Raw genomic sequence first — 20305 nt, 5'->3', positions numbered from 1 at the left:
ATCTCACAACTCTGAGATCATGACCTGAGCCTAAACCAAGAGTCAGACGCTCATTCGACTGAGCCACCAAGAGGTCTCTAGCCAATACTTATTGTTTGTTCTTTTTGGTTATAGCCATCCTACTGTTGAAGCGGTATCTCATTGTGGTTTTGATTTGCATTTCTCTCATGACTGGTGATGGTAAGCATTTTCCATGTGCTTATTACCTTTGCCTTTTTTTTCTTTTTTGGAGTCATAAATATGAAAATATTTTGTACATTTCTTAATTGTTGTTATTAATTCTTTTGTTGTTCTTAAAAGTTCTTCGTATAGGGGCACCTGGGTCGCTCAGTGGGTTAAATTTGTTTTCGGGTCAGGTCATGGTCCCAGGGTCCTGAGATCAAGTCCTGCATCGGGCTCTCTGCTCAGCAGGGAGCCTGCCCCCCCCCCCCCGGGGCCTCTCTACCTACTTGTGATCTCTGTCTGTCAAATAAATAAATAAAATAAATAATTAAATGATAAATAAATAAATAAAATCTTAAAATCTTAAAAAAAAGGCAAAGATAGATACAAGAGTTCTTCGTATATTCTGGATATAGATGTTTATCAGATGTATAACTTGCAAATATTTTCTCCCACTCAGTCGGATTGTCTTCTCACTTCTTTGACAGAGTTCTTCAAAGCTCAAAAGGTTTTAATTTTAATGAAGTTCAACGACCTATTTTGCTTTTATAGTTTGTACTTTTGGCATCATGTTTAGGAAAACATTACCTAACTCAAGGTCACAAAGATATTCACCTATGTTTTCTTCTAAAAGTTTATTTGTAGTTTTAGCTCTTATATTTAAGTGGATGTTCCATTTTGTTCCATTTTTGGTTAATTTCTATAAATGGTGTGAGATTCAACTTCATTTCTGTGAGCGGTACGGTTGAAAGCTTCATCCTTTTGCATGTGTTTATCTGGTTATTCCCAGCACCATTCATTAAAAAAAAAATTATTTTCCTGGGGCACCTGGGTGGCTCAGTGGGTTAAGCTGCTGCCTTCGGCTCAGGTCGTGATCTCAGGGTCCTGGGATCGAGTCCCATATCGGGCTCTCTGCTCCGCGGGGAGCCTGCTTCCCTCTCTCTCTCTCTCTCTGCCTGCCTCTCTACCTACCTGTGATCTCTCTCTGTCAAATAAATAAATAAAATAAAATAAAAAATTATTTTCCTATTCAATTTTCTTAACTCCCTTGCCAAAGACCAAATTACCATAAATGTGAGGATTTATTCCTGGATTGTCAATGCTATTCCATTGACTTATATGTCTATCCTCATGCCAGCAACACACTACTTCAATCACTGTAGCTTTTGGTAAGTTTTGAAATGGGAAGTGTGACTCCTCCAAATTTGTTATTATTTTTCAAGATTGTTTTGGCTATTCTGGGTCTCTTGCATTTCCTTATGAGTTTTTGGATCAGCTTGCCTAATTCTGCAAAAAAAAAAAAAAAAAAAAAAAAAAAGGCAGCAGAGATTTTTATAAGAATTGCGTCTAACCTGTAGATCAATTTAAGGAGTATTCCCATCTAAGCAATATTAAGTATTCCAACCATGAATATGGGATGTATTTCCATTTCTTCCAAAAAGAAAGGTATTCCTTCTTTTTCTTTCTCTCTCTCTCTCTTTCTTTCTTTCTTTCAGATTTTAGTTATTTATTTGACCGACAGAGATCACAGTAGGCTGAGCAGAGAGCCTGATGCGATGCAATGCAGGGCTCAATCCCAGGACCCCGGGCTCATGACCTGAGCCAAAGGTAGAGGCTTTAACCCACTGAGCCGCCCAGGTGCCCCAGGTCTTCTTTCTTTCAATGATGTGTTGTAGTTTCATTCTAGAAGTCTTGCACTTTTTAAAAATTTATTCCTAAATATGTTATGCTTTTTGATGCCATTGTGAATGGTATTTTCAAACTGCAATTTCTGAGTTTTTCCTGGCAATATATAAAAACAGTTGATTTTTGGGGCGCCTGGGTGGCTCAGTGGGTTAAGCCGCTGCCTTCGGCTCAGGTCATGATCTCAGGGTCCTGAGATCGAGTCCTGCATCGGGCTCTCTGCTCAGCAGGGAGCCTGCTTCCTTCTCTCTCTCTCTGCCTGCCTCTCAGTGTACTTGTAATTTCTCTCTGTCAAATAAATAAATAAAATCTTTAAAAAAAAAAACAGTTGATTTTTTTTACAAAGATTTTTATTATTTATTCAACAGAGAGATAAAGAGCACAAGTAGGCAGAGCGGCAGGCAGAGGGAGAGGGAGAAACTCCGCTGATCGGGGAGCCTGATTCAGGGCTCCATCCCAGGACCCTGGGATCATGACCTGAGCTTAAGGCAGCTGCTTAACCAACTAAGCCACCCAGACACCTCTAAAAACAATTGATTTTTGTATACAACTGATTCCTACAACCTTGCTAAACACATTTATTAGTTTCAGAATTTTTTGATAGATACAATAGGATCTTCTATGTAAAAGATCATGTCATCTACATTAAAGACATTTTAACTTCTTCCTGTCCAATCTTAATGCTCTTTTTTTTCTTTTTTGTCTTATTGCACTGGATGGAAACTCCAGTGCAATGTTGGATAGATGTAATGAAAGTAGACATCCGTGTCTTGTTCCTGATCCTAGAATGAAAGCATTTAGTTTTTCACCATTAAGTGTATTGTTAGCTATAGTTTTCTTCATCAGATGTCCCTTATCAGGTTGAGAAAGTTTCCTTCTTAATTTTCCGAGCTTATCTTTTATATCTGTTGAGATGATCATGTGGTTTTTATCTTTTATTGTGTTAATGTTTTATTACATTGGTGACTTTTCTATGCCTAGACCAACCTTGCTTTCCTGGTATAAATCCCATTTGGTCCTGGTGTATAAATAATCCTTTACCATGTTGCTGGGTTTGACTTGTTAGTATTTTATTGAGAATTTTTGCATCTCTATTAATAAAAGATGTTGGCCTGCAGTTTTCTTTCCTTGTGGTATCTTCATAGGGTCTTAATATCAGAGTAATACTAACTTCATAACATGAGTTAGGAAGTGTTCCCTCCTCTTCTATTTTTTGGAAGACTGTGTGAAAAATAGGTGTTAATTCTTCTTTAAAGTTTTGGTAGAATTCAGCATTCAAGCCATCTGGACCCGGACTTATATTTATGAGAAGATTTTTTTTTTTTTTTTAAAGATTTTATTTATTTATTTGACAGAGAGAGATCACAAGTAGGCAGAGAGAGAGAGGAGGAAGCAGGCTCCCTGTTGAGCAGAGAGCCCGATGCGGGACTCGATCCCAGGACCCTGAGATCATGACCTGAGCCGAAGGCAGCGGCTTAACCCACTGAGCCACCCAGGCGCCCCGAGAAGATTTTTTTTTTTAAAGATTTTATTTATTTATTTGGCAGACAGAGATCACAAGTAGGCAGAGTCAGGCAGAGAGAGAGAAAGGGAAGCAGGCTCCCTGCCGAGCAAACAGCCCAATGTGGGGCTTGATCCCAGGACCTTGGGATCATGACCTGAACTGAAGGCAGAGGCTTTAACCCACTGAGCCACCCCGGTGCCCCATGGGAAGACTTTTTATTACTAATATGATCTCTCCAATGGATATGAGTCTATTTAAATTTTCTTCTAGAAATTTGTGTATTTCATGTAAGTTATCTAATTTGTTGGCATACTATTCCCTTTTTATCTGTTTAAATTTTATCTATTTAATAAATCTATTTAAATACCTATTTAAATTTTCTTCTTCTAGAAATTTGTGTATTTCAGGTAAGTTATCTAAATTGTTGGCATACTATTCCCTTTTTATCTGTATGGTCACTCGTCCCTTTCATTCCTGATTTTGGTAATTTGAGATTTTCTGCTAGGTCAAACTACATAAGAGTTTGTCAATTTTGTTCATCTTTTCAAGAAACCAGTTCTTGGTTTCATTGGTTTTATATATATATTTTATTCTCTTTTTCATTTATTTCCACTCTAATTTGTTTCCTTTCTTCTGTTTGCTTTAGTTTACTTTGCTCTTCGGTTTTAGTTTTCTAGAGTGTAAAGTTAACTTATTGATTTAACATCCCTTCCTTCCTTTCTTTCTTTTTTTAGGTAGGCTCAATGCCCAGTGTGGAGCCCAATCTGGGGACCCGAATTCACAACCCTGAGATCAAGACCTGAGCTCATGAGACCAAGAGTTGGATGCTTAACTGACTGAGCCACCCAGGCATAGCCATCTTTTTTCTTTTTTAATATAGGTGTTTACAATTATACATTTCCATCCAAGCACTGCTCTTGTCTGTGTTGGGCTGTGTTTTCAATGCTCCAGCAGGCCCTTTACAGTTGTGCTTTCACCTTCACTTCTTGCTTGTGCAGAGCCCCAAGGTCAGTCAGAGGTGAGGAGCTAGGGCCTTCTCAGATCTTTGCTGAGCACTGGAAGAGCACTGCATGCACATGTCTTTCCACTTTCCCAGGAACTTTTTGGAGCTTTGCAAAGCCCTACATGGACATCTCATGCCACATGTTTTTCCTTTTAATTTGTTTTGTTTTGTTTTGTTAGCTTCTTATTAGCTCCAACTGGTATCACCGCCTCATGAAACTGCAATGTTTAACAGTTGCCACTACTTCTTTCTGACACATGTCCTAAGGATAAGACTAGTCAAGCAAAGTGAGCTTGAGTCAGGTCAAATAAAGTCGACCCTTGGAAATGGAACTTTACAAGGAGTTGAAGATGGGTCATATAGTGACAATTCTCTGGGGATGAAACAACTGGGGAATCTCAGATCCATTCTGTCCTTTCCCACCAGTAACTGCTAAGCTTCTGGTTTCTGTAACTATCATAGTTGTGAGTCTGCTGATTTTTAAGTCCACACAGGAAATGGGGAGAGGAGAGTGGGAATAGGGCAAGCTGAAGCCCACAAAGCTTGCTGCTTTTACTGATGTTCAACTGTTTTTCTTGAATAAATGATTCTGGAATATTGCAAACCTTCTGTTAATTTCCAGAGTTCTGAATAAGTTGATTTTTTGACAATTTTTATCAGTGTTCCCTTGCTTTTATGGATGAGCAGATTTTTCATAGATTCTAATTCAGCCATTCTGGAAATGTTTCTACATAAGTGCATTTTGAGATTTCCATATTTATACAGAGTGTTTGGGGGGGGTTATATTTTATTGTTGACCTTTCATTTAATTGTATTTTGGTTATGTGGCAAGTTTTAAACTGTAGAAGCCAGATTAAAAATCAAAGAGATCCATTAGAGAAATTAAGAAAACAATCTCATTTACAGTTGCATCAAGAATAAAATAAAATACGAGAATAAATTAAACAAGGAGGTAAAAGATGTGTACACTGAAAACTGTAAGACACTGATGAAAGAAATTCAGGAAGACACAAATAAATGAAAAGATATTCCATGCACATGGACTGAAAAAACTGATATTGTTAAAAATGCCCATACTACCCAAAGTAATCTATAGAGTCAATGTAATCTTTATCAAAATTCCAATGGCATTTTTATGATAATGACAGAAATAAAATAATCTTAAAATTCACAAGTAACTGCAAAAGACTCTGAATAGCCAAAGCAATCTTGAGAAAGAAGAACAAAGCTGGAAGCATTATACTTCCTAATTCCAAACTAATTACAAAACTATAGTAATCAAAACAGTATGGTAGTGGTATAAAAACAGACTTATAAATCAATGAACAGAATCAAGAGCTCAGAAATAAACCCACAGGGCGCCTGGGTGGCTCAGTGGGTTAAGCCGCTGCCTTCGGCTCGGGTCATGATCTCAGGGTCCTGGGATCGAGTCCCGCATCGGGCTCTCTGCTTGGCAGGGAGCCTGCTTCCTCCTCTCTCTCTCTGCCTGCCTCTCTGCCAAATCTCTCTCTGTCAAATAAAATAAATAAAATCTTTAAAAAAAAAACACAAAAGAAAGAAACCCACATACACATGGTTCACTAATGAACAAGAGAGCCAAGAATATACAATGGGGAAAGCAAAGTCTCTTCAACAAATGGTGCTGGGAAACTAGACAGCCATATGCAAAAGAATGAAACTGAACCACTATCTTACACCATACACAAAATTAACTCAAAATGGATTAAAGTCTTGAATGTTAAGACTTAAAAACCTTAGCTCCTAGAAGAAGCATAGGCAGTAAGTTCCTTGACATCAGTCTTGGTTCAATTGAGATCCATATAATGATCTTGCAAAATGATGCCTTGGTAAACTCACTTTTTAGTTCTAGCTTTTTTTTTTTAATCCCAAAGGATTTTATTATTATTTTTAAAGATTTATTTGGAGAGAGCATGTGTGCATGTGCAAGTGGAGGGGAGGGGCGGGGGAAAAGGGAGAGAGATCCTCCAGCAGACTCCACACTGAGTGGGGAGCCTGACATGGCCAATCCCAGGACCCTGAGATCATGACCTGATCTTAACTGACTTAACTGACTGAGCCACCCAGGCACCCCCCAAAGGATTTTCTATCTAGATAGTAATGTTGACTGAGTCTAAAGACAGTTTCATCATTCCTTTTACAAACTGAATGTTCTATTCTTTCTTTTTTTGCCTTAAGACACTGGCTAGAACTCCCAGTACAAGTTTGAAAAAATTGGTGAGAGTAGCTACCCTTACCTTGCTTTGGAATTTAGGAAAAAAACATTCATTATACCAGTAAGTATATTAGCCGTATGTTTTGTGTAGCTGCTCCTTTTTGGGTTGGGAAAACTATCTTTTATTCTTAATTTGCTAAGAGTTTATTTTTAATCTGAAATGATGTTGCGTTTTATTAAATTTTTTTACATATATTGAGAGATTATCACATGGTTTTTCATTTTTGGTCTATTAATATGGTTAATTACATTGGTTTACTACACTGATTGTAATTTAAAAGATATCTGTACTTTTGTACTTCAACTGTACTTCAGTTTAAGCACTCAGTCAAAGCTTCATTTTCACTGCTCCATGTCCCGTATGGATAGCGGCTACTGTATTAGGCTGTGCAGGCTTCTATGCTCTTAGCCATTCTCCTACACTGCTTTCTACAACAATTACCTGAAAAGCAACTCAGCCAGACACCTGCCATTCAGGGAGCAGAAAACACACAATGTAAAACTTAACAGCCGGTGCATTAGAAATTATTCGAAGTAACAGATCATAAAAACACGATCCAAAGAAGATGGTGTCATATATATGCCTATGAAAGAAAGAGAAAGGGGTACTATTGCTCTTTTCATTACATAACCTACTATTCAAGAGTTTTAGGAGAAAAACAAACACTAGAAAATAATTTCTCCATTATAGACCAAGACTTGAGAAAACAATAAATAACCTAGCAAGACGCAAAAAAAAAATTTTTTTTAAAGATTACTTATTTATTTATTTGAGAGAGCGCAAGCAGAGGAGAGGAGCAGAGAGAGAAGCAGACTCCCCACTGAGCAGGAAGCCCGATGCGGGCCTTGATCCCAGGACACTGAGATCATGACTTGAACCAAAGGCAGACTCTTAATCAACTGAGCCACCCAGGCAACCCAGAGACATTTTTTTTTAAAGGTATGGAAAAAGGAAGCCTGGGGTGCCTGGGTGGTTTAGTCAGCTAAGTGCCTCACTCTTGGTTTCAGCTCAGGTCATGATCTCAGGGTTGTGAGATCGAGCCTCATGTGGGATCCTTGCTCAGCGAGGAGTCTGCTTGGAAGAGTCTCTCCCTCTGCCCCTCCCCACCTCCTAAAAATAAATAAATAAATCTTAAGGGGTGGGGAGGCAGAGCAAAGCAGAATTAAAATGCCCAAAATCCTTTCTCAGGCTAAAAACAGGCCTGGAGCTTTGGCCTGAGTTAAGGTCTTGTGAGAAGATGAGACTGGAAAAGAAAAGGGGCAGGGTGATGACCTGTATCTTGTAGACATGGGAACAATCAAGAACCAAAGTCTAAGTTTTGGTCAAGGAAACAAAGGTAGTCTGGAACCGCCAATCCAGGGGCAGAAAGAACAGGATCAGAAATAAATGATTATCAGAACTAGTTAGACCACCTAAGCAAAATGGCTTATGGTGTGAAAACAAGATGGCTGCTCAAAAGCAAGAGTTTATATGGAGTAAAAGAGACTTTCACCAGGATCCTGCCTGTGTGAGGGCACATTCGGGGGTACGTTCCTTGAGATACATAAAGCTCTCAGACTTCATTGCATGCCTGCCGAGATTATTAAATAAGAAACAGAATAATCAGGGATGCCTGGGTGTCTCAGTGGGTTAAGCCTCTGCCTTCGGCTCAGGTCATGATCTTGGGGTCCTGGGATCGAGCCCCCCGTCGGGCTCTCTGCTCAGCGGAGAGTCTGCTTCCCATTCTATCTCTGCCTGCTGCTCTGCCTACTTGTGACCTCTTACTCTCTCTGTCAAATAAATAAATAAAATCTTAAAAAAAAAAGAAAAGAAAAATCTGATTGTAGACCTGAACACTATCTAAGCACACTATCAAGTGGATTCTTCCCACTTTGTTTTAACTCCATCACGTGGCTGGAGCTGATTCACTCCCTCTGGAAAACCTAGCCCCATACCAGGACCAGAGACCATGTTTGTCTTTTGTTACTTGCTAGCATGGCTTTCTTCTGTTCTTCTGGGACTTGATTTATTCTGTGCTGTTCATACAGTTAAGGACAAGCCCAAAGTCCAAAAGAACTAAATCTCATGGCTGTTGTCAGACCTCCTTACTTTGACTTGTTCATATTTCTTTCTTTGTCCACACATGGTGGGAAGATGTAACAATTTGAATTTTTCATTTGTGTTGTATTTAAGACTAGCCATCTTTTTTTTTTTTAAGATTTATTTATTTATTTTAGAGAGAGAAAAAGAGAAAGAGAGCACCAGTGGGAAGGGGAGATGGAGAGAGAGAGAGAGAATCCCAAGCAGACTCTGAGCTCATCACGGAGCCCAACCCAGGGCTCAAATTCATGACCCGAAGATCACGACCCAAGCTGAAACCAAGAGTCCCACACTCAACCAACTGTGACACCGAGGCGTCCAAGACTATCCATCTATTTAATTTGTTTTTGTGTCAGTTTTAGTAGGTTAATAGTTTGTGCTTCTGATCTAAATTGTCATTTTTTATTGACATGCACTTATTCGTATTTTATTGCTCTTTCAATGTCTGTAAGTTTTATAGAAATATCCAACTTTATTTCAGTCATTGATAATTTTTGCTTTTATTTTTGTTACTGGCTTTATTAGGAATTTATCAGTTTTGTTAACTTTTCCAAAGAACCAACTTTTGGCTTTGTTAATTTTTTTTCAAGTGGGTTCCTATCTTCCAATACATTAATTTCTGCTCTTAAATTTATTTATTTATTTCTACCTTTTTCAGTTTAATTTGTTATTTTTAATTTTTTTTTTAAAGATTTTATTTATTTGACAGAGATCACAGTAGGCAGAGAGGCAGGCAGAGAGAGAGGAGGAAGCAGGCTCCCTGCTGAGCAGAGAGCCCAACTCGGGGCTCGATCCCAGGACGCTGGGATCATGACCTGAGCCGAAGGCAGAGGCTTTAACCCACTGAGCCACCCAGGTGCCCCTAATTTGTTATTTTTTAAAATAGATCATTGATAGGCACCTGGGTGGTGCAGTCATTGAGTATCTGCCTTCAGCTCATGTCATGATCCCAGGGTCCTGGGATAGAGCCCTGACTCAGCCTCCCTGCTCCACTGGGAGCCTGCTTCTCCCTCTTCCGCTCTCCTCACTTGTATTCCCTCTCTCGCTGTGTCCCTGTTAAATAAATAAATAAGATCTTTACAATAAAATAAATAAAATAGGTCATTGATATGCGGACTTAAATAATTGACTTTCAACCTTTTATTATTTTAATACTGAGCCACCTAGGCACCCCCACATTATTATTATTTTTGAAGTTCTTAATTGAAGTAATCTCTATACCCCAAGTGGGACCAAAACTCATGACCCCGAGATCAAGAGTAGCATGCTCTTCCAACTGAATATAGCTTCAAAAAAATATACAAAGCAAAAATTGACAGAACTATAAGGAGATATAGGTAAGTCTACAAAGATAGAGATTTCAACCCTATCTCTCAGTCACAAATAAAACGAGCAGACAGAGAATTAGCGCATAGAAGATTTGTACAACATAATTTATCAGCTTGACCTATTCAGCCTATGTAGAAACCATCCCCTGACTACTGCAGAATATATAGTTTTCTCAAGGATACACAGAACACTTGCCATGATAGACAATACGCAGGGCCATAAAGCAAGTCTTCATAAATTATAAAGGATTGATTTTGCCACCCAAAATATTTCCTCTAACCACAATGAAACTAAACTAAAAATCAAGAACAGAAAGAGAATTAAAAAAGAAAAATTGATGGGTGGGAGGCGGGAGCACCTGGGAGGCTTAGTCAGTTAAATGTCTGCCTTTGGCTCAGGTGATGATCTCAGAGTCCTGGGATGGAGCCTCATGCTGAGCTCTGTGCTCAGCAGGAAATCTGCTTCTCCTTCTCACTGTCCCTCTGTGCTCTCACTCTCTGTCTCTCTCAAATAAATAAATACAATCTTTAAAAAAAAAAAATTGTTTTAAGTAAAATCAGTGCGCAGTGTGGGGCTTGAACTTATGACCCTGAGATCAAGAGTTGAGCCAGCCAGGACCCCGGAATGATAAATTTTAGATCCCCAAGCTTCTGGAAATTGAGGACAGTATGTCCAAAAATGTCACAGATCAAAGAAGAAAACGCAGTGGAAATTTTTTTAATATTTTGAATTAAATATAATAAAAATAGAATAAAATTTGTGAGATACAGCTAAAATAGTCCTTAGAAAACTTAGCACTTGGGTCACCTGAGTGGCTCAGTCGGCTAAGCATCGAACTCTGGATCTCAGCTCAGATTTTGAATTCAGGGTCTTGAGTTCAAGCTCTGGACTGGGCTCCATGTTCGATGTGCAACCTATCTAAAAAAAACAAAAAACAAAAAATAAAAAAGGTAGCATTTAAGGAGAGGGGGGCTTTTCCAGGGCTTAACTTCCTTCTCAAAACGGTTTAGTGGGGCACAGAGTACCAGTTAGCATACATCAAGAATAGCCACTGTTCTCTGCACACCCCGCCCCCTTTCTTTCATTCTCTTGCTTGTTTTGGAAAGCACTGATAGCCTTTTGACTCTTCTCTGTGTAGCATATGTGACAGATCCCACTGTGCTTCCATCTGTTCTGTTTCAATATGCTGGTAGGTTCCACGTCATTTATAAATACAATGGGGAAAGGAAAACAAAGAAAAATTCTGACTTGTCTTTTCATTCCGTGAATAAAGAAATGTTCAGTGTTACAATTTTACAATGGAAACAGGATTATACTGTGTGTTTTGTAGACGTGCCTCACAGAAGGGGTGGGTTGTAGAAGTAGGAAAGAGTATTGGAAAGGTGTTCAACATCTTTCCACCCTCAGATGAGAGCTGGTCCTGGGTTGGAAACAGGACACAGGTCATGAAGACTCAAAGGGCAATCCAAAAGGAACTCTTCCTCCAGAATGCACAAACTAACAGAAAATGTTAAAGTTACTTTCTATACTGGGTTTTGGAAACTGTCATTCGGCAGCAGGCTTTGGATTCTTCCAGATCTTCTGGCCAAAACCTAAATTCTGTATATCCAATTACTTCCTGGTTTCTCTTTAAAGGAAATTATCTTGAAATAAGATCAGTCTGGGTCATCTGGAGGTATCTTCTTCTTCTGTTAGAGAAAAAGAAAGAAAAATGCCGTTCCAAGGTTAAAACGTTTAACTTTCATTTTACAACAGGTTATGTTATAGAAGTGCAAGGCCATGTTTATTTTTCAAGCGCAATAGCGACATCTAGTGGACTAAATGCTTCAATAATTTACCAAGTAGCTAGATAAACATTTTCTATTTCTGTCGTAAAGAAAAAAATATGCTTCAAAAAATTTGTCCCTCAGTAAATGTTTTCTTAATATATATACATACAGGTCAGTGGTCACTGATAAAGGAAGTTTTCCACACTTACTCTGAAATGGCTCTCAGTGATTTGTGTGAGCAGGGCCTTGGGCCCCATAGATACTAGGTAATACCATGTGTTCTCAAAACTTTTCTTAGCACGAGAACAAGATCTGTTTCTATCCCCCTTTCTTCCCAACATCAGAACTCTGAGGAGGTGTTCTGACAATAGCTACACTTAAGGGGAAGCTCTGATCATACCCCTCAAAGGTACTAGGAGACAATAGTGAAATAATATCTCTTAGAGATCAGGGTTGGAGTCTGGTTAGTGTCAAGCATGGGAGAAGATTGTTAAAGTCAGACTTCTAGAAAAGCTATGTGCCTTCAGAAGAGGAGCTTCTTCATCCTATAGTTTAATATACTAAGCTAGATCACATATAACTAAGTAGACAACTAAATAACACCACCAATAAACTCTAAATTGTTTTTTGTTCTCTTTCAGGTTTAACGTGGCTCAGAAGCCTTAGAGAACTGCCCAGCCCTTGGCTAGAAGACATGATTGGTTCTAATGTATAAGAGGATGCCTGAGGGGCGCCTGGGTGGCTCAGGGGGTTAAGCCTCTGCCGTTGGCTCAGGTCATGATCCCAGGGTCCTGGGATTGAACCCCGCATCGGGCTCTCTGCTCAGCGGGGAGTCTGCTTCCTCCTCTCTCTCTCTCTGTCTGCCTCTCTGCCTGCTTGTGATCTCTGTTAGATAAATAAATTTTCAAAATCTTCAAAAAAAAAAAAAAAAAAAAAAAGAGGACGCCTGTGCCTGATGACTAGAGAAAGCTCCCACTTGTTCGGTGTCTACTGAAGCAAGGCATGATGCTCAAATTTTATATACATTAACTCGTATCGTGTCTAATACACACAATCCTGGTGTGTAGGCATTATTCAAGCTATTTTTATAGATAAGAAAGATGAGGCTTCTAACAAGTCACATAACTTAGGTAGCAGAGTCAGAGAGTAAATCTCAGTGATTTCAATTCTAAAGCCCATTATCTTTTCAGGATATACATTGCCTCCTGCCATAAAACTGGAAGGAAAAGAAAATGGAAGCCATTCTTCTTCATTAGTGTCTAGGACACTGATAAAGCACTTTTACTATTATCTTAAAAGGGAAAAATAACACATTTCCTCCCCTGCTTTGTACTATCACATTTGGTATATTGTATATTTTTTTACTTCAAGAGGAGAAATTGGCAATGATGCTGCTTCATTATACCTTTAAAAATACCATAAAATTTGATCTGTATTAGTTGAGAGGTGAGAGCATGGTTACTAGAACCAGTTGCTTAAATACAAACCCTGGCTCGCCTATTTATATGCTGCACAACTTGAACAAGATACTTAACTTCTCTGGGCATCAGTTTCCTCGTTTGCAAATGGGATTATAGTATCTATTTCCGTCTCTGAGATAATAGGCTGTTGTGAGGATTGAGTGGAGTGCTGAGAGCAGCGACTGGCACAGAACAAAGGCTCAGTATCCTCCTTATTGTTGGAACTGTTTCTATTAATATGTTAAAAAGTGACAAGTTATTTATTATTGAATTCATTTTTTTTTTAAAGATTTTATTTGACAGACAGAGATCACAAGCAGGCAGACAGGCAGGCAGAGAGAGGGAGAGGAGGAAGCAGGCTCCCCGCAGAGCAGAGAGCCCCATGTGGGACTCGATCCCAGGACCCTGAGATCATGACCTGAGCCGAAGGCAGCGGCTTAACCCACTGAGCCACCCAGGCGCCCCATTGAATTCATTTTTAAACATTTTATTGAGGTGTAATTCACAGAACATAAAATTCACCCATTTTAACAGTAAAATTCAATGATTTTTGGTGAATGTACTGACCTGTGCAACAAACACAATTCAGTTCTAGGACATTCCCATGACCCTAAAAAGTTCCCTTGTGTCCATTTATAGTTAATCCCCACTACCATCCTCAGCCCTAAACAATCACAGATCTGCTTTTTTGTCTTATAAATTTGCCTTTTCTAAACATTTCATGTAAATGGAATCATACAATATGTAGTCTCTCTGTAGTAGCATTAGAAGCTGGTTCCTTTTTACTTGCTAAATAGTATTCCATTGTATGGATAGGAACATTGTATTTACTCATTCACCCAGCTGGTAAATGTTTGAGTTGTTTCAACTTGTTGGCTATTCTGAATGACACTGCTGTGAACATTCACATGCTAGTCTTTGTGTGGACAGATGCTTTCTGCTCTCTTCAAGTAATCTCTAGGAATGGACTTCCTGGATCATACAGTAAATCTGTTTTTTTTTTTTTTTTAAGTAACTGCCAAATTGTCTTCCAAAGTGGATGCACCATTTTTTCATTGCACCAACAATGTATGGATTCCCCTTTCTCCACTTCCTCACGAACACTTGGTATGGGCTGTCTTTTTCATAGCCATTCTAATTAGTATGCAGTAGTATCTCATTGTGGTTTTAATTTGCATTTCCCTAAGATTCATAATGTTGAACACCTTTTCGTGAGTGTATTAGTCATTTATATATATCTTTTCGTGAAATATTTTCTTTTATTCATTTTTTAAATTGAGTTGTTTGGCCTCTTTTTAATGATTTCTAGTCAATATGAAATGCTTCTCCATTTATTTAGATCTTTAATTTTTCTTAGCAACATCTTGTGGCTTTTAGTGTATAAGACTTGTATTTCTTTTGTTAATTTTTCCTACATATTTTAATTTTTTTTTTTTGAAGTCCTGGTAAATGGCTTCGTTCACTTTTAGGTGTTCATTGTTAATATGTAGAAATACAACTGATTTTTGTATATTGATCTTATATCTTATAACCTCAGTTGATTCATTATTAGTTCTAATAATTCTTTTTTGTGGATTTGTTAAGGTTTTCTATTTATATGGTTATATTATTTACAAATAAAGACAGTTTATTTCTTTACTTCCAATCTGACTGACATTTATTTATTTGTTTATTTATTTTTGGTTGCCTGACTGCAGTGGCTAGAAATCCAGTTAAATCTTGAATAGAAGTGATGAGAACAGATATCCTTGTCTTATTCCCTATCTTAGTCGGGAACATAATCAGCCTTTCACCATTAGGCATGTTAGATGTAGGTTTTTTATAGATGCTTATTATCAGATCATGGAAATTCCCTTTTTTTTAGTTAGCTGAGAGTTTGTTTTGTTTCTTTTTTTTGTTTGTTTTGTTTTTGTTTTTAAAAATTCATGGTGGATTCTGAATTTTGCCAAATGCCTTTGCTATGTTTATTGAAGTAATCACAATTTCCCCCTTTATTCTATTCATATGATGTGTTACATTAATCAGCTTTTGGATGTTAAATCAATCTTACATTTTTGGGGTAAACTCAGTTGGCCATGGTGCATAATGTCCTTTATGTGCTGCTCGATTTGGTTTGCTAATATTTGGTTGTGTACTTTTTGGTCTACATTCATGACAGATATCAGGCTATACTTAACTCATTATGTCTTTGTCTGACTCTGGTAGCAAGGTTATGCCAGACACAGAATGAAAGGGAAATGTTCCCCTCCCCCTCCGTCTCCCATTTTTTGGAAGAGTTTGTAAAGGATTGGTATTAATTCTTCTTTAAATGTTTGATAGAGGGGCACCTACCTAGCTCAATCAGAAGAACCTGCTGATCTCAGGATCATGAGTTTGAGTCCCACATCAGGTACACAGACTACTAAAATGAAACAAAACAAATCAAAACAAAAATTAAAAAAACATGTTTGATAGAATTTACCAGTGAAAGCATTGGGACAGGTTTTTCTCTGTGGAAAGTTGTTGTGCTTTTTGATTTTCATTTCTACTTTTTTGTTTTGTTTTTGTTTTTGTTTTTGTTTTTGCTTTTACTAATTCAATCTTTTACCTATTACAGATCTATTCAAATTTTGTCTCTTCTTAAAAAATTTTTTTTTTTATTAAGAGGCGCCTGGGTGGCCTAGTCATCGAGCATCTGCCTTCAGCTCAGGTCATGATCCCAGGGTCCTGAGATGGAGCACTGCCTCAGGCTCCCTGCTCAGTGGGAAGCTTGTTTCTCCCTCTTCCACTTCCCCTGCTTGTGTTCCCTCTCTTGCTGTGTCTTTCTCTGTCAAATAAATAAATAAAATCTCTCTCTACACACACACACACACACACACACATTCACACACACATATCTTTATATATGTATGGATATACATATATATAATTTAAATAAATAAATATTTTATTTTTAGTATTTATTTGAGAGAGAGGGTGCATATGCATGAGTGGGGGGCAGGGAGGAGCAGCTAGAGAAGGAGAAACAGACTCCCTGGTGAGCAAGGAGCCTGACTCAGGATCCTGAGATTACCATCTGAGCCAAAGGCAGATGCTTAACCAACTGAGCCATGGAGTTGCCCCTTTCTTGAGTCAATTTCTCTTCTTGAGTCAGTGTTGATAGTTGTGTCTTTCTAGGAATTTGTGCATTTCACCTAGGTTACTAATTTGTTGCCATAATATTTTCCATCCTATTTGTGTCTGATCTTTTTATCCCTGTGGTATGAATGGTTTTGTTCTATCTTTCTCTACTGGTTTTAGTAATCTGTATCATCTGTCTTTTTTCTAGCTGTCTTTTTAGTCTAGGTAAAACTTGGTCAATTTTGTAGATTTTCTCAAAGAATTAAATTTAAGTTTTATTGATGGTCTATTGTTATTGTTCGTTTTCTCATTTATTTCTTCCCTAATCTTTATTATTTCCTTCCTTCTGCTTGATTTGAGTTTGATTTACTCTCTCTCTCTCTTTTTTTTAGTTTGACTTACTCATATTTCTAGATTTCTTTTTTAAGATTTTTTTAAAAAGATTTTATTTCTTTATTTGTCAAAGAGAGAGAGAGCACAGGCAGATAGAGTGGCAAGCAGAGGCAGAAGGAGAAGCAGGCTCCCTGCCTGCTGGATCATGATGCTGGGATCATGACCTGAGTCGAAGGCAGCCGCTTAACCAACTGAGCCACCCAGGCGTCCTATAAAGGTTTTATTTATTTATTTGACAGACAGGGATCACAAGTAGGCAGAGAGGCAGGCGGGGGGACGGGGGAGGAAGCAGACTCCCCGCCGACCAGAGAGCCTGATGCAGTGCTCCATCCCAGGACCCTCGAGATCATGACCTGAGCCCAAGGCAGAGGCTAAACCCACTGAGCCACCCAGGCATCCCTCTAGATTTTTTTTAAGGAGAAAGTCTGGTTTATTGATTTTGAGATTGTTCTTTTCTAATAGAGACATAAAGGTTTATAAATTTTCCTGCGCTTTAGCTGCATCTCATAAGTTGTGATGTGTTGTTTGCATTTTAATTCAGTTTGAAATACATTCTAATGTCCCTAATGATTTCTTTTTTGACCTATGGGTTATTTAGAAACATTTAATTTTTAAATATTGTTGGATTTTCCCAAATGTCCTTCTATCATTGATAACTAATTTACTTTTTCGTGTTCAGAAAACATTTGTATGATTTCAATCCTTATAAATATACTGAGACTTACTTCATAGCCTTGTATATGGTATCTTAAAGAATGTTCCACATATGCTTAAAAAGACTGTATATTTTACTTCAGATTGGTGGAAAACTCTAGGTTTCACATAGGTCAAGTTGGTTAACAGTGTTTTAAGACTTCTGTAACTTCTGATTTTTTCTCTAGCTATTATTTTAGATTTTGAAAGTAGTATATTAGAATCTCCAGTTATTATTGTTGAATTATATTTCTCTCCTCAGTTCTCTCAGTTTTTGCTTCATACATTTGAAGGTCTATTCTTAGATGTTTTTATGTTTTTAATTGTTTATCTTCCTGATGGACTGATCATGTTATCATTATAATGTCCCTTTTCTCCTGTAGTTAACAATGTGTTTGCTCTTAAAGTCTATTTCATCTGATATTATAGTTATTCCATGTCTCTTATGGCTATTTTTTGCATCATTTTACTTTCACCTTATTTGTATCTATTTGTATCTATGAAGGTGTGTCTCTTGTAGACAGCATATAGTTGGATCCTATTTACTTATATCTCTGCCTTTAAATTGGGGTGCTTAACTCATTCAGATTTAATATAATTACTTTTGTGGTTAGATTTATGCCTACCATTTTTCAATTTGTTTTCTTTTTTAATTAACTAACTTATTTTTAAAATTCATTTTCTTTATGTGTCATGTCACTGTTGTTCCTCTGTTCCAACTTTCTTGTTTTGTATGCATTAAACAAACATTCCTTGGTGTACCATTTTAATTCTTTTGTTAATTTTTAAGCTATTTTTTACTTATCTTCTTACTAGTTCCTCTAGGAATTATGGTATGTATGTATCTTTATCATAATTTACTTCAGGTTCATACTGACCAATTCTGGTAAATATAGCAAACTTGCTCTGATAGACTTCCATTTTCTCCCTCCTCTTATAATGATGGGACAGATTGAGATTGATAATCTCAAAGGTCACAAATATTTTCAGGTGATAGAAAGTTAGAAAATGGAAAGAAATGCTGTCTTCCAGGAAAAGGATACACATGCACAAAGGCATGAATCAAGACACAGCCAGTTTAGTAGCATAAAATGCAACAGGGAAACGAAAGATGAAGTAACAAGAGCCAGATCATGAAAGTCCTCGTATACCATACTAAATCAGTGGGAAAGGGGGTTGGTGGGGCACAATTTATTTTAAAGTATACAGAGACATAGTCACATGTGCATTTCAGTTAGATACTCTAACACAAATGTAGGAGGTCAATTTCAGGGAGGCGCCATTGGACAAATCAGAGCTCTCTTGTGATCCTTCCAGTGCTTGTTTGTTTGTTTGTTTTGACTTACCAATGTAGTTTTTGTGAATCCTTACATGGGGTCAGGGGTCAGACCTTTAGGCCTACACACATTCTATCTTTAGCCTGTAAAGCTCCAAAGCCATAAACTCCAACTGCTGGGGATTCACTGTGTGTTAAATCATGCAAGACAATGTTCAATTATTCAGAATTCATCTACTGAGTTTGCATATAATTAAATACATGGTATCTCTGTCTCATTCCTTCTTCCAGCCTTAATCTCATTTACTGGTTGATTAGCTCCTTCATATTATATATGAAGAAAAAGAAAAAGAAAAAGAAAAAGCCTTTTTTATACTTTGAGTAAAAAGCAGACAAGTCAGAGTTTTAAACTAAGAGTTCAAAAGAAATTCATGGCTATCAATGTATTGTTACTAACCCTTACCCTAGCCTCTAGAGTAGATTATAATTTTTTCTCTTTTTAATATTCACCAGCTTTCATGTCACCAGAACACTCTCAAAAAATTAATAATTTTAATTAATGTGCCTAATTTTCAATTAATAAGACATACATTCACTTTTGTTTTAACAGGTTTATTTCATATGAGACTACTTGAAGCTCCTTAAAACCCCACATGAAGGGTAATTTGAATAAAATTTATACAGGCAGGAAATAGTAAGTAATCGATAGTAACACTACCAAAAACTGCCAATTGAGCTAATATATCTTGATGGTAAATATCCAAGATATTCTCTCTCTGTTTTTTTTGTCCTTTCTTTCTTTCTTTGTTTAAGTAGGCTCCATGCCCAATGTGGGGCTTGAACTCATGACCCTGAGATAAAGTGTTGCATAATGTACCAACTGAGCCAGCTAGGAATCCCCAAGATATTCTCTCTCTGAATGAATGATTTTGACAGTCTATGCATCAAACTTGAAAATGACATGCAACTGGAAGGCATGCTAATATATTTGTTGGCAGTCTAGGGATACAAACAGATTAAGAAGGCTAAAATAATAAATAAATAAGAGAATTAAAATTTAACACATATGAACATTGTGCCAGTTATAAATGAGTTTGACTATATAGAATACAAAGTCTAAATTTGTAATAGTTTAAGCAAATACGCAATATTCATAAGAAGGAAGTGTGAGAGTACCCCAAACTCCTCAGACAATGCTCGGACGGTGGTGTTCCCACTGCAGGAGTCTCAAACTGAGTTGTCCTCGTAGGAGGTCATTAGAATGGTGAGAAGACTCAAATCCATGTCTGTGGAAAATACTCGAAGAGAGTAAGGTGTTTATTTTGGAGAACAAAAACAACAACAACAAAAAGGTGTTTGAAGTACCATCTTAGGAAAGGAGAATCAGATTTTCTCTATACTACTCCAGATGGCAAAAATGGGATCAATTGGTAGACATGGCAGAGAGCAGATTTCAATTCAAATTGAATTTTTAACATCAGGATGCTCTAGAAATAAAATAAGCTATTCAAGGAGATGACAAATATAATGGCAATAATCTCCTGAGGGTTTACAATGTCCCAGGAACTACTCTACGTGCTTCACAAGAATTAACTTATTTTAGAGCAGAGGGGACCAAGAT

General features: G+C 37.5%; 1 long non-coding RNA gene across 2 annotated transcripts in view; it reads right to left on the bottom strand.

Moving 5' to 3' along the window:
* Nucleotides 1-10763: 10763 nt before the first annotated feature.
* Nucleotides 10764-20305, bottom strand: part of LOC132000021 (uncharacterized) — a 67779-nt gene continuing 58237 nt past the window's right edge. Inside the window, exon 7 of one of the 2 annotated variants that reach the window (XR_009399157.1) lies at nt 10764-11682. This is a non-coding gene — a long non-coding RNA (uncharacterized LOC132000021). Of the gene's footprint in view, nt 11683-19890; nt 19971-20305 lie in introns of those variants that run through there. The other variant, XR_009399158.1, reaches the window with a different exon arrangement.

Source organism: Mustela nigripes, chromosome 13, assembly GCF_022355385.1.
Source record: "Mustela nigripes isolate SB6536 chromosome 13, MUSNIG.SB6536, whole genome shotgun sequence".
Taxonomy (NCBI): Eukaryota; Metazoa; Chordata; class Mammalia; order Carnivora; family Mustelidae; genus Mustela; species Mustela nigripes.
Note: the sequence above shows the minus strand (reverse complement) of the source record. Positions and strands in the feature narration are given on the sequence as shown.